Source organism: Manis javanica, chromosome 15 (genome assembly GCF_040802235.1).
Source record: "Manis javanica isolate MJ-LG chromosome 15, MJ_LKY, whole genome shotgun sequence".
Classification (NCBI taxonomy): Eukaryota; Metazoa; Chordata; class Mammalia; order Pholidota; family Manidae; genus Manis; species Manis javanica.
In genome coordinates, this window is record NC_133170.1 from 44614595 (window position 1) to 44629609 (window position 15015).

Genomic DNA, 15015 nt, shown 5'->3' on the forward strand with positions numbered 1-15015 from the left:
TGCAGTGAAGTTACTCGGAATTAGCTGGGTCTTTTCAAAGCTTGCTTTTAAGCTTTGGTAGGAGAGGTTCTAAGCAGCCACAGTCTAAGGCTAAATTAATCTCAGTTATGAAGGTAATACTCTTCTAAACTACACTATGCCCTGTGCATTTATAGGGTCCTTCTGGTCTGGCTGGTAGGAATACAAATGGTTCCCAGCTGGATATGAGCTCTAGGAATTATTACATCTATTGCTTTCTCCTACTCCTCACTGGGGTGTTTCTTTACCTGGGGTTGGATAGTTTCCTCCCCCATTGCACAGATTCATATTCAGCTAAATACTCTGAGAGTCCTTCTCCAGTCAGCTCTCTCTTTACCTCTCTCTGTGTATCTCTGTCTATCTCTATCTATCTTTATCTCTCTGTGCAACTCATTTTTCTCTAGTACTTTGGCCTACAAATTCCAGCTAACAGGCCTCGCCAATCCCAATCCCTATGTCCTCAATTTGATGAGACTGTCAGACTTTCTTTGAGTCACCCCTCCCTCTGCTGTGCCCTGGAAGTTGCCTCCAGGCAGTAAGCTGGTCTAGTCATAGACTCGCCTTATTCGCTTCTCTTCTTTCAGGGATCACAGTCCTGAAGTGTTTGCTGTCTGATGTCTGGAAATCATTATTTCCCATATTTTGACCATTTTCCTAGATACATAGGTTAGAAGGGAAATATGGTCCCAGTTATTCCATATTGACCAGAATCAGACATCACACTGTACTATTTTATCAGAACTCATTTATGCCATCGTATCTTACAATATTTATTAACATAATCTTTTCACTCTTTTCTTCTCTCTCATTATCTAGGTCAATATTATTGTGCTCTTTGGAAAGTTTCAGTCTATTTCATGTACTTTTTTGTTCTTTTGGCAGTTTCCCTAGTAATAATGGCCCATATTTTGTTTTATTTTTACCCATCAGTTTGTTAAATTTACCAGTATTTATATCTTCACCCCAAACTAGATAATTACTCCAGCAAGTTGGTTTTTTTTTCATTTTTCTTTCCACCTACCTGCTTCCTGCCCCCTGATTGCTGTTATATTATTGTCATCCAGAACTTCTGATCTGTATAATCGCTATATGTTTTTTATCTTATTTGTTTAGACCATGGTAGACATGATTAAGATATTTTCTCCTGCTTTCTTCCCATATTGCAGAGCACTTGTCCTATATTTATTTGTCTCTATTCTCAGGTACTTTAAAAGAGAATGATTCTGTAGTGAAATTTATGAAGGCTTGCATGACTGAATATAACATTGTTTTGCTTTCATTATTAAATAACTACCTTTCTAGATCTAAATTTGTCTTTTGATTTGTTTTATTGCATCACCCTGAATATATTACTCCATGGTCTCCTTTGTCCTGTATTATTGCAGTTTGCTTTTATCCTATGGCAGGTATTGCATTATTACTTTATCAAAATTTATGGGTTTTTTTCTTCGTGTTTGATGCTTTTCTGGTGTACCCAGGAATGGCCTTTAAAAATCTTCTTAGTGTGACATTCCACTAAACCTCTCTTCTAAAGTTTTACATCTTTCTATAAAAATGTTTACAGCAATGATCATTTCCTTTGAGTAAACGGACAAATAGGAATACTCTGCCAAAAGATACATTCTGAAGTACTGAAGGGAAAAGAGATACCAATGTTTTAGGTTATGGTTGACAGGAGAGAATGACACAGACTTGGTCTCATTAAAAGCCGCTCCCATGCAGGAAATCTGTTACCTTATGGGACTGGAATTGGTTGGTGGAAACTGTGTGGTGTTTTCCTGTGTACGGTTCTTCTGTTCTGCTTAAGGGCCTTCTTCTAACTTTGCTTAATGAAAGAAATTCCATCTGTGAGCTGGAAGGTTATTGACTAGTATTTCTAATGTCTGGTCCTGTTTAAACTGTTAATTTATTTTGGGATGGTTATGATTAATTTAGTAGGAATATGGGAAAGGGCCAGTCAGGCACTGTTAATATTTTACCACAAAAATCTGGAACTCTTAAGATACCTTTACCTCAGATTTATGATTTACTTCCTTTTAGAAGACTTTTTGAGCATTCTCTGACAGCTGTTCTATTACTTCCTGGCACCTATCTCCCACCTCTTCCTTTAGATGACTACTCTTTCTCTATTCCCTGCAGTAACAGTAATTAACAAATGTGCCTCCTCTTGAAGCCAGTGTGCCCTGCCTCAGGTAGTGTTTGAGCACTGTCTCTGACCAAATCTAGGATAATGAGATTCTCTCTCCTGGGAATGTGAATCCTGAACAAATCGGTGAAAGAATGGAAAAAAAAGTTCAAGAATTTTAGAGAGGCCCTTGTTCCTGTCCTTCCAAGCCTTGTTTGTACAAATTGTCCTTCATCTATGAGCTACCCAATATCCTTCACGTAAATTCCCTTCTTTCCCCTTTGCTTGTGCAAGCCAAAATTTACTGTGGTTTCTTGGAAAGAATTCTAATTGATAACCGGATGTGTTTAAGAGTTGGCTGCAGGAAACAGATCCTCAGAGACAAGTGCAATGTTTGTTGGATAAAGATAAAATGAAAGATATTAAGTCTTTTGTTCTTTTATAGGGAAGAAAATTAGCATTCCAAGGAACAAAATTCACCATCAGCTGATCGAGTGATGGTCTGCTGTCATCTGAGATCTTGTGTGCAGCTCTGGGGCTCTAGGTACATGCGGCCATAGCATAATTTAATGGGGATGATTTAGGGGAAAAAATCATAGTGTAGGATAGTGATTTTGAATAGGATTGAATAATTTAAAGCAAAAGAATGACAAGAAACAATGTCAAAATTCTTGCCTTATGGCAAAGGATGACACTCCTATGTGAAACTCTTACATGCTCTGCATAAGTTCAGATCCGTGGGTTTGCAATTACCAAAAAAAAAAAAACCTGAGTAGTTAATATAGAGTTGCTGAATTAAAAGAGTAGAATACACAGCCTCATCAAAACACCTCTTGTAGCACTGGCATTGTTCTTTTCCCCATAGTCCAGGAAAGGAAGAGCAGCTGGCCCACTACCACCTACCTGACGGCTGGCACATCTGGGGCTTGAAGCAGTTTAAGGTAGATGCCAGAGCCCATGTTCCTTGATACTATGAAAATTCTTCCTACTGACCCCGAAAAGAGCCTCTGGGCTTTAGATTATTATATTCCAATGTTTTCCCTGGAAGATGAGAGAGGTGAAATCAGGATCTTTAAAAAAGTCCTACTAAACTGATTGGAAGTCAGGACCTGGAAAGAGAAGTATCAGTAGACTGGTGACAAGGAAGATTTTCATAGTTTGTTTTGGAAAAGATCTGCCAGTGGACCTTGCAGAAAGGACCAAAAGCCTGCAAACTGTCTGTGCCTGCTGTGGACGCTCAGCTGAATGTCTCCCCCACAGCAGAAACTGGCAGCCGATCCAGCGAAAGAGGAGGCTCTGATCCTGATGAGAGGAGATTTCTGAGACCATCCCACCGCTTGCTTGGGGCCCCTATGAATACTGTATGTATAGTGTGGCAGTAATAAAAACCAGTCCAATGATACAAAAACACAAATATCCAAGGTGGGCCGCTATTAAGTAGCCAGCAGCGGTGACCAGCCCTGAAGTTTTAGAATGACACAAATAGCAGAAAAGGAGCCAGACACGTCCCCAAGGGGCAAGTTATTCACACTGGACTCCTTTTGTCATAGGAGGGGCAGTACAGATTTTTTTTTCTCATGGATTAGTAACTTTTCTGCTTAGGATTCATCTTTTTTTTCTGTCTGTTAGGAAAAATGCATCATCGTGATACACTTAGTGCTTCATAACGATCAATCAATAGTGCTTCCAGAAGAGCCTTATCAAAGTGAAGGATGTAAGACAGAGAAAATCCCCATGAGTTTCAGAACTCACATACACCCTCATCTACAAATAACTTGTGTGAAATGGCTCAATGAAGCCTTAATTCCAATGTCAGCTGGAAAAAGTTACTCTGCCAAGCGAGGGAGATCATGTATATCCTGAAACAGAAAAAAAAAAAAGTGGGTGCTGTATTTCCCCCAGTCAAAACACACAGAACTAGTAACCAAGGACTCAGAGATGGGGTGGTGCCCTTTATATTCATACAAAATGACCTGCATATTAAATATTTAATCCTGCCCCATGAATCTGGCATGTGCTGAGTCAGAGGTTTTAGTGGTCAAGGTTGAATGGCTCTACCAGGAGATACACCCTCTTGTGACTCTATATTGGAAGCTGAGGCTCACTATTCAGCCACTGTGCTCTCCTTAGGCTAGGTGCTCAGGCACTGAGAGTGGAGACTGACCTTTTCTCTCATGGGTAAACAGAATCGCTTTGAGATACAGAATTAAGAGAACCTTGTTGGAACCCAGATATTCCTTATGAACCTCTTTAACTTTCCATCCCAGTGGGTACAATTATCAGAAAACTACTACAGACACAGTATCACAAGCACTTATTCCCTTAGGGCATGAATATTATGTCACACTTAGGGGCAAAAACACCCAGCCAGCTAAGGGACTGGCTAAAAGGCACAGAAATGTGGAATATGTTGCATAGAAAAAGAGTAAAAATACTAGCTATAGCCTTGTGAGCAGTTGATCAAATAAACGTCAAAGTATTTCCAGGTATGCTCCTACTTGCTCTGTCATTCCTGTCTCTGCGTTTTGACTACCGTCCTATGCTAGAGTTGTGGGTGGTGATTACATTTATCACATCACCTGTAGATTGTAGAATAATGAGATGGAATGACGTTGGAACCAGGAGAGAGAGACCCTTGGTGGTGGAAGCCATGTACGAGCGCCCACTGCCCATCCCTTTGGGAATAAGGATCAGTGTTTGCTTGTCAGCACTTTTTACCTTCCCTTTAGTAATGACATGCTCCCTTCCTTTTAGGGACTCCATTCCCTCTGTTCTATGAGGTTCCTGTAGGATTTGCAGTCCCTTGGCACATGAACTGAATGGGGACGACGAGGCAAATAGACACTTGCCAATGTGACTCTTACAGGGCCTGACGCCACATTGCCCAGAGCTGGAGCTCAGCCCTTGCAGCGCCCTGAGGACCCTTCTCCAGACGAGTCTGCATGGCTTCCCCGCTTTCTATTCTTGCGGAGGCCTTATAGTCGGACAACTCCTGGGAGTTTCTTGATCTATTTCACAGACTCTTATACCCTGACACCATTCTCACATCCTGTTGTCTTTTACTTCCTCTTTATTCTTTTGGATAAAGCATAAAATTAGACTGGAAATTAGATATAACACAAGGTAGCCATTGACCTGGGCAAGTCACTAGTCTCTAGAGGCGTCAGAGTCTTCATGTACGAAATAAGGTGATTTTTATTCTGCCTCGCTCATGGAATGGTTATGGAACTAAATTATGAGTCATATGAGATGATATTTAGAGAGACATAGGTACAACATATGGCACTTAGAGGCACAAACCTAATTAGGACAAACTTTTATTAGAAGGCTGTTTCTCTGGATTTACTCTCAGTTGGCACCAGAATATTGCCCCAAAATGGTTGGGCTTAGTCTGTCCAGCCCAGGTACATATTCATTATAAGATTGTCTCCTATATGAAGACTTCCCCAATGACCATGCACTTCTTCCTTCCCGGAGAGCAATCTTTGTTTTTCTGTTCTTTGCCTTATAGTCTCTTAGCATTTTGCACCATCCACACGCCACACTACAATTCAATACTTAACATATCTTTCTTTCACCAGTTAATAATTGAAGATAGTCACTACATCTTATTTATCAATATACACTCTTGCATTCATTCAGTTTTTAAATTAAATAAAGAAATTAAAATGAAAGGTTAAGACGACAAAGGAAAGCTAATAATGGCAATACTAACTTCCCCCTTTGCAGCACCAGGCATGATGTTAATGAATGCTGCACTGCTGAACTGCTCTTACCTGGCAATGGGTGCATGGTACCCTCCAGAAGGTGTTACTCTCAGCTACAATGGGAATGTTCAGTAGGAACACTTTAAAAAAAAGAGACTCCAGTTTGGTTTTTCATATTAGAGCAGATATAAGCATAGTTCAATTTACTGTACTGTGCTTTACTGCACTTTGCAGATATCATGATTTTTACAAATTGAAGGTTTGTGGTAACCCTGCATTGAGCAAATCTATGGGTGCCATTTTGTCTAACAGCATTTACTTTGTGTCTTTGTGTCACATTTTGGTAATTTTCACAATATTTCAAACTTTGTCATTATTATTAAATTTGTAATGGTGACCTGTGATCAGTGATCTTGGGTGTTACCAGATATTGTTTTGGGATGAGAACCATGTCCATATAAGACAGCAAACTTAGTCAATAAATGTATGTTTTCTGAGGGCTCCACCCACCAGTGGCTCCCCCATCTCTCTCCCTCTCCTCAGGCTTCCCTATTCACAATATTTAAATTAGGCCAATTAATAACCATACAATGACCTCTAAGTGTTGGAGTGAAAGGAAGGGTCACACGTCTCTCACTTTCAATCAGAAGCTAAGAAATCATTGAACTTAGTGAGGAAGGAATGTTAAAAGCTGAGATAGACCTCTTACAGCAAACAGTTGGCCAAATTGTGAATGCAAAGGGAAAGTTCCTAAATAAAAAAATGCTACTCCTGTGACCACATGAATGCTAAGAAGGGAAAGAGCTTTATTGCTGAAATGCAAAATATTTTAATGGTCTGGACAGAAGATAAAAATAGCCTTAAGTCAAAGCCTAATCCAGAACAAGGTCCCAACTCTCTTTAATTCTACGTAGACTGAGAGAGAAGCTGCAGAAGAAAAGCTGGAAGCTAGTAGAGCTTGGTTCATGAGGTTTAAGGAAAGAAGCCATCTGCATAGCAAGAAAATGTGAAGTGAAGAAGCAAGTGCTGTTGTAGAAGCTGCAGCAAGTTATCCAGGAGACCTATCTGAGATAATTAATCAACACACAACACTAAATAACAGATTTTCACTGCAGATAAAACAGCTTTCTGTTGGAAGAAGATAGCACCCAGGACTCTCAAAGCTGGAGAGCAGTCAATGCCTGGCTTCAAAGCTTCAAAGGACAGTCTGACTCTCATTAGCTCTCAGGAGCTAAGCAGTGGTGACTTTAAGTTGAAGCTGATGTTCATGATCATTCTGAAAATTCTCAGGCCCTTAAGAATTATGCTAAATCTATGCTGTGTGTGCTCTCTAATATAAACAGAACAATAAAGCCTGGATGACAGCACGTCTACTTACAACATGGTTTACTAAATGTTTTAAGCCCACTGCTGAGACCTACTGCTCAGGAAATAAATGATTCCCTTCAAAATATTACTGCCCACTGACAATGCAGCTGGTCACATGAGAGCTCTGATGGAGATGGACAATGAAATGAAAGCTGTTTTCATAGCCATTAACACAACCTCCATTCTGCAGCTCATGGATTAGGAAGCCATTTCAACTTTTAAGTCTTTTTATTTAGGAAATACATTTTGTAAGGCTTTAACTGTCATAGATAACCATTCCTCTGCTGGGTCTGGGCAAAGTAAGTTGAAAACCTCTGGAAAGGATTCACCACCCTAGATGCCATGACGAACATTCATGATTCATGGATGGTCAAAATATCTGCATGAATAGAGGTTTGGAAGAAGTTGATTCCAACCTTCATGAATGAATTTGAAGGGTTCAAGATCATTGGAAGAAGTAATGGCAGATGTGGAAACAACAAGAGAACTAAAATCAGACCTGGGCCTGAACATGTGACTATTCAGTCACATGCTACCATCTCATGAAACTTGAACAGATAAAGAGTTGCTTTTTATGGAACAGTAAAGGAAGTGCTTTCTTGAGAAGGAATCTACTCCTGGTGAAGATACTGTGAATTTTGTTGAATGACAACAGGATTTACAATATTACAAAAACTTAGTTGATAAAGCAGCATCAGGGTTTGAGAGGATTGACTCTGATATTGACAGAAGTCTGTGAGTAAAATGGTATCAAACAGCATCACATGCTAAGAGAAGTTGTCTGTGAAAGGAAGAGTCAGTGCATGTGGCACACTTCATTGTCTTACTTTCAGAACTTGCCACAACCACCCAGCTTCAGCAGCCACCATCCTGATCAGTCAGTGGCCATCAACACTGAGAGGAGACCCTCCATCAGCAAACAGATGATGACTCACTGAAAGCTCAGATAATGGTTAGCATTTTTAACACTATTTTTTAAATTGCATACTTTCTGTAGACATATGCTACTGCACACTTAATAGACTACAGTATAATGTAAACATAACTTCTATATATACTGGGAAACCAAAAAATTCATTTGACTCACTTTATTGGATATTTGCTTTATTGTGGTGGTCAGGAATGGAAGCCACAATACCTCTGAGTTATGCCTGTATTTTGTGGAAGAGTTTGATAGAAAAATCACCTTTCTTAATGACATCACGAAACATTCCCAGTGCTACTATGGCTACCACACAGTGTCATTACAAACCGTAAACACCTAGACTACCCCTGTGATGACCAGAACACAGGGATTTATTACTGGAATAGTTCTTCTAACATTGGTTGTAAGCTGTATTCCAACCATCTGTGGACTGTACCAGTCAGGAGAGGAAAGTAGCTTATCCTGGCACTGCTTTCTGAGAGGCCAAGGTTAATATGGTAAGTTATTATGGAACTTTTTTCCACACGAATCTGCATAATATACAAGAGAGTTTTATTTACTTTGTGCATGTGAACTTGGTTCGTTGAGACCAGGGTCCCATAAATGGGGGAATCAATAATATCGACCAGAGCAAATTGATAGACATGTCCCTTAGTATGGGGGCTAAGAAACATGTTAAGAAAAAGGTTTTAGGTTCACTTAAATAATGTTTATATGAGTTGTAAGATCAAGTAAGATCTCAATTTGAACTAACTTCTCTGTTCCATTAAAGGAATAAGCAATAGTTTAATTATGGGATTGTGGGATAGCCAACTTTTTATTTAGTTTCACTTTAAAACCACTCTGAGTCAGTCTTTATCTCTAAATACTGTTTCTGAGAAATTGAGGGAAATGATGTTTGAACAAGAGGCTGGGAATATTTTAATTTAAGCTTAAAGTTTTTATTTCAGCCCTATTTTTGTTCAAAGTAATTCAGAGTATATTTATATCAGTGTCATATATTTGCAATAGAATCTTGATAATCAATGTTGATTTTACTCTGTCTTGGTAGAAACAGGTGTCACCCTAGGCAAATTAAGATCAATGTAATTTGATAGAATGAAAAGAGCTTTAGCATGAAAACAAACATAACTTCAGTCTAGGTTCAGTCACTTAATAACAGTATGACTTGAAGACCAAGTCTAAGTTTTGGCATCAAAACAGTGAGGATTTTTAAAATGCTGATTGGTATTTTGGAAGGATTATATGAGAAAACCAGAAGTAAAGGTCTGGCTCATAGTCATAGCTTATCAATTTTATTTTTGCTTTTCTTATTGTTTTCTAAGAAAGGAATGGAAGGAAAAAAATCATAGGGCTCAAGAGCAAGTAGGTGAGAGAGTAGCCCCAGATTACTGGAAGGGAAAATAAAAATATGTGGGACCACATTTTAGTTTTTCCCATTTAATGGGGGAGAAGGAGTGAAAATGATATCTTTTCTGGTCATATGTGAAATAGACATGACTGCCTGTCAGTTGCACCTTGCCTGACTTCCAAAACCTCCATCATTGTGCCAGAGCTTCGGTGTTCTAGGCAATGGCTAAATGTATATTTCTTGACTTTTGTTATATGAAATATGATTTCTATTTAAAAGGTGGAAAATGTGATTTTCTTTTAGCTTTCATGATTTAAGAAAGAAGTCTCCCCTTCTTTCTTAAAGAAAATGAATTCCAGTGTTTTTAGGTGAGGAAGGATTGTCTATTTTAATATTTCAATTAATTAGTTAATAACATAATCCTTTCTTAAAAATTTCAAATTCATGAAACATCTATTAATACAGGGTTCACTTTTAGTTTAATTTATTGTATTTTTTTCCCAGTCTGTACCATGATCTTTGATATGTATATTAGTTTTCTACTGTTTCTCTAACAGAGTACCACAAACTTAGTGTCTTAAAACAACACAAATATATAATCTTACATTTTCATAGGTTACAAGTCTGACAGTACTCATTAGGCTAAAATGAAGGTATTTCTGTTTATTTTACCAAAGGGTTGTATTGCAATCTGATCTGAAGACTCTACAGACAAAGAAAAAAATTATTTCCTTGCCTTTCCAGGTTCTAGAGGCTGTCTCTCTGCTTGGCCCGTGTCCCCCTTCCCTCCGTCGTCAAAGCCCTCAATGGTGAGTGGCCTCTTCCTCACACAGCATCGCTGTGACTGCTGCTTTCTTGTTCCACTTTTAAGGACGTGTAAGATTGTATTTGGCCCACCCAGATAATCCAGTATACTCACCCAATCTCATTGCAAAGTTCCTTTTGCTACGTAAGGTAACATATTTATAGATTGCAGAAATTATGATATGTATATTTTTCAGGGACAGGCCTGTGAAATTTCTGTCCTGTGTTTGCTTGCTTTTTTTTCTCTCTCTCTTTCTTTCATTTGACATATTTTTAAGACCTCTATACTTGTGTGTGTGTTGATTTAGTTCACTACTTCTATGTGCTGTCTGGTGTTCCTTCTTGTACATCCACCAAATTTTAATGATCCATTTCCCTATTGACAGACATGTAGGTGGCCAATATTTGCAGCCTCAAACAAAACTACTATGAACAACCTTATGCATATCTCTTTGTAATCAACATGAAATTTCTCTGGAGTATATACCCAGAAGCAAGATTAATGGGTAGAATACTACAGGCATCCTTAATTTTCATTAAATACTGCCAGAGTTCACTCCCACCTCCCGTAGTGTACAAAGATTATCACAAACCTTATCCTTGCAAACACCCCATGTTATCCAATTTTATAATTTTTACCAAACTCATTGATTCACAGGTTTTCATTTATGTTTTATGTAATACTCCTTATTTCAGTGTAATGTACATACAAAGCATGGTACAGATCCTAAGTGCACAGTTCAATCAATTATCACAAATTAAATATGCTTGCATAAGTGACACCCCAAAAACAGACAGAAGGTTGAAAACCCTGCTTTTAGTCACTATTCCCTCCAAATGGAGCAATTACTCAAATTTTTATCTCTATGGAATAGTTCTCCAATAAATTTAAATGAAATCACATAGTGTTTTTGTTTGTTTGTTTGTTTGTTTATTGTCTGTTTGGTTCTGGCTTCTTTCAACCAATGCAGTTTGTGAGATTTACACGTGGATTTGTGTGTAGCAATAGTTGTTCATTCACATTGTCTTATAAGGTTTACGTGATTCAATGACAAGGTCTAGCATATGGTGAACAGCCTGTAGGTGACAACTGCTGTCTATGAGCTTTGGTGTTTCTCAACCCCTGTCTCTCGTAGCCCTTAGCTACGCAGCCCCTGAAATGGGGCTCTCGTACAAACTGCTTTCCTTGTCAAGTTCAAAGTCATTGGCCCCTGCCTGCCTCTATCTTTACCTCCCATAACTCAGCTCCACATCATTTACTGTTAACTCATATCAACTGTTCCTGTTGCCTGAAATAACTTGTCTGCAGTGATAAGCTCCTACAAATTCATTGCATGATTTATTTCTCTGTTCTATTATAGATGCTTTAGCGTATTATGAATAGTGTTGCAATAAAAATGCTGGTAGATGACCTTTCTTGAACATATCTATTCATTTTTGATGATCCCAAACCTGGTGGTGGAATTGATGGGTCCAACTGAGTGAATTTGTTCATCTTTTGTAGACATCACCAAAGAGTTTTCCAGAGTGGTTATACCAAGTGCTACTCTCACTATCAGGATATGAGACTCTAAGCTGCTCCACATCATTGTCAGTGTCATTCTCTGACTTTTCCGTTTTTCCATTCTGGTGGATGTACAGAGGTATCTTATTGTTCTTTTTAATTTCCAGTCCCTGAATGACTAATGAAGTTGAACACTTTCTATATGCTTATTGATATTTGGATGATATTATCTGTTTTGAATTGACTGTTCAAGTATTCTGCCCATTTTTATTGGATTGTTTGCCTTTATTTTATTGATTTGTAGTAATTCATATACTACAAATAGGAATCATTTGTTGTATACATCTATGTAACAAACATTATCTCTAACATTGATTGTATCTTTAGTTTTCTCCCCCTTTCTCATATGATTTTTTTTTGCATTTTTTCTCTTTGGCTTTTCTTATTACAGATCTATATATTTTTTGTTCTTTTAAAAAGTGAGTTGTAAACATTTTCTTATATCTTTCTATATACTTCGATAAATTTCTGCTCCAGTTTTTATTATTTCTTCCCATCTACATTGCATGGGGTGGGGGGGGGAGTTAATTTGCTGTTGTTGCCCTAACTTATGAAGATGAGTATTTAGAACTCTGGTTTTCAGCCTTTCTTCTTTTCTGGTCTAAACTCCCTTTTAAGCAGAGCTTTAGCTACATCCAATATGTTGTCATATCTTTTATTTCTCATTGATTTAGTTTAAAATATATTTTAATTTTCTTTATGAGCTCTTCTTAGGCACATGGATTATTTTAAAGTACATTGCTTAATTTCCAGTTATTTGAGGGATTTTTAAAAATTATTATCTTGTCATTGAATGTTAGCTTAACATCAGTGTGGCAGAGAACAGCTGCATGATGTCAAACCTTAAAGTTTGTTGAGTCTGGCTCTTTGACTCAGCCTCTGTCCAGTTTTTTTAATGTTATATGTTCTTGAAAAATAATACAGGTATATTCTGTAATTGTTTCATGCAATGTTTTGCGTTTGTCACTTCAGTTACATTTACTAATCCAGCTGTTAAAAGCTGCTACATTCATACACAGAATCTGTTTGTTCAGGATATAGTTTTGCTCTACTGGTTATTGAAAAGATGCAATAGATTTCTAACTGCAGTTTTGCATTTGACTAGTTCTCCTTTTAGTTTTGCCAATTTTTGCTTAAATATTTGTGTACTATAGCACAGGTATATAAAGAGAAGTAAACATGTCCTAAATGTTCAGTCTAGTAAGTCTTCATAAACTGCACCTACCTGTGTGGTCGGTTCCCAGATGAAGAACAAACTATCATTGTCATTCAAACAACTAATATTATTCTCCCTCCCAGTCATTTCCTCCTAAATGGTAACCATAATCCTGCCTTCTAACAGCCTAAAAATTTTTTACATGTGTTTTAAATTTCCTTTGCTCATGTAATCATGCTTTGCATTCCTTTGTATATGGTTTCTTTGGATGAACATTATACTTTGAAATTAACCCATGGCATTGTTAGTTGTTATAGATGGCTCATTGTCACTGTTGTATAGTATTCCATTTTGTGAGCACAGTAAGATTTATATATCTGTTCTACTGTTGATGGGCATTTAGGTTATTTCCCACTGGATACTATTGCCAGTAGTACTGTAATAAATATTTTGGTGAACATGTGCTTGAATTGGGGATGGATACGTACCTAGAAGTGGAATTGGTGGATCCTGTGGTTTGCCTGTGCTGACTGTGGGTTCTGACTTTGCTGCTGTGCTCAAAACAGTAGTCCTTTTCAAACTTCTTCATCTTAGCTATTCTGGCTAGTATCTAATGGTTCTCACTGAAGTTTCAATTTGAATTTCTAGAAAAGTTTAACACTCATATGTATGGATACTCTTTCATGATGTATCTGCTCATTCTTTAGTCCATTGTCAACTGTGTTGAAAGTGTACTTAATGTTGAGATTAAGTTTTTCTTATTGATTTATAAGAGTCCTTTATTCTGAATATGGATATTTTCTTAAGTATAAGAATCATGAATATATACTCCCACTTCATGTATTGCCTTTCCATTCTACTAATGGTGTATTTACAATATATGTTATTTTCTTATAATGTAGCCATTTTTTTTTCTTATATGGATAGCACTTTTAGAGCCCTATAAAGAAATATTTTCCCATAAACAGGGAATCAAGATTTTCTTCTGTTTTTCTCCAAATTGTGTATAGTTTTACATGTCACATTTAACATTTGATCAGTCTGGAATTGATTTTTTTGATGGTTTGAGATAAGAGTCAAAATACATATTTTCATATGACAGTCTTCAGTGTCACCTTTACCAAAAATCAGGTGACCACATAGTGTGAGTCTGTCTGTGTGCTCTCTATTCTGTTTCACTGGCTAGTTTGTGGATCCTTGCATCCATACCACACTCTTTTAATTATCATATTTTTGCAATAGGTCTTGACATCTTGTAGTATATTCCCTTTTTACTACATCTTTAAAATTACCCTGGATACTTTTAATTTGCCAACCAACCTTATTAGTGAGAATGGCATCACATTTTTTTTTTTCTGATTGCTCTGAGGCTGAGCTTTTCCTATGTAAATGGAAAATTCACTTAACCTATTCTTTACTTAGGGGAAATTTTCTCTCTTTTCTGTTTAGTATTGGTACAAATTAGGTCTTTCCATGTTACAGATAATAACTCTGTCATTTTTAAAGGTTGTATATACCTTTTCCAGTGTGTGCTTTGTCTATTCACTCTTTGATGTACAAAAGATTAGACATTTTGATATATGGTCAAATTTATCAGTTTTTACTCACAGACCATGCTTTTGTGTCAGTGTCATCTTTAAGAACATTATATTTGCTTCTAAATTTTTTAAAACTTGCTTTATACATGTAAGCCTTGAGTCCACCTGGTATTGATTTTTCTTTGTGATATAGAATGAGACTCCAATTTTATTTATTTATTTTCCATAGAGTTAATCAATTCTCACATTTATTGATGAGTTTATTCTTCATTGACTTCTCTGCAAATGCATCTCAATTATTTCAGTCTTTGTGTATACTTGCATCTATTTCTATGCTTTCTATTTTATTCCAGTAGTCTATTTTTTCAAACTTTCATCAATATTTCTCAACTTTAACACTCCCTTAATTTCTGAAACTTTAAATGATTTTGATCTCTGCTAGGGCAAGTGTCTCCATGC

The 15015-nt window shown here is 37.3% G+C and overlaps 1 long non-coding RNA gene across 1 annotated transcript in view; it reads right to left on the bottom strand.

The window, feature by feature from the left end:
- Positions 1 to 377: 377 nt before the first annotated feature.
- LOC140846530 (uncharacterized) overlaps positions 378 to 15015 on the bottom strand; it is a 135767-nt gene continuing 121129 nt past the window's right edge. Inside the window, exon 6 of the long non-coding RNA XR_012125707.1 lies at positions 378 to 672. This is a non-coding gene — a long non-coding RNA (uncharacterized lncRNA). The remainder of the gene's footprint in view (positions 673 to 15015) is intronic.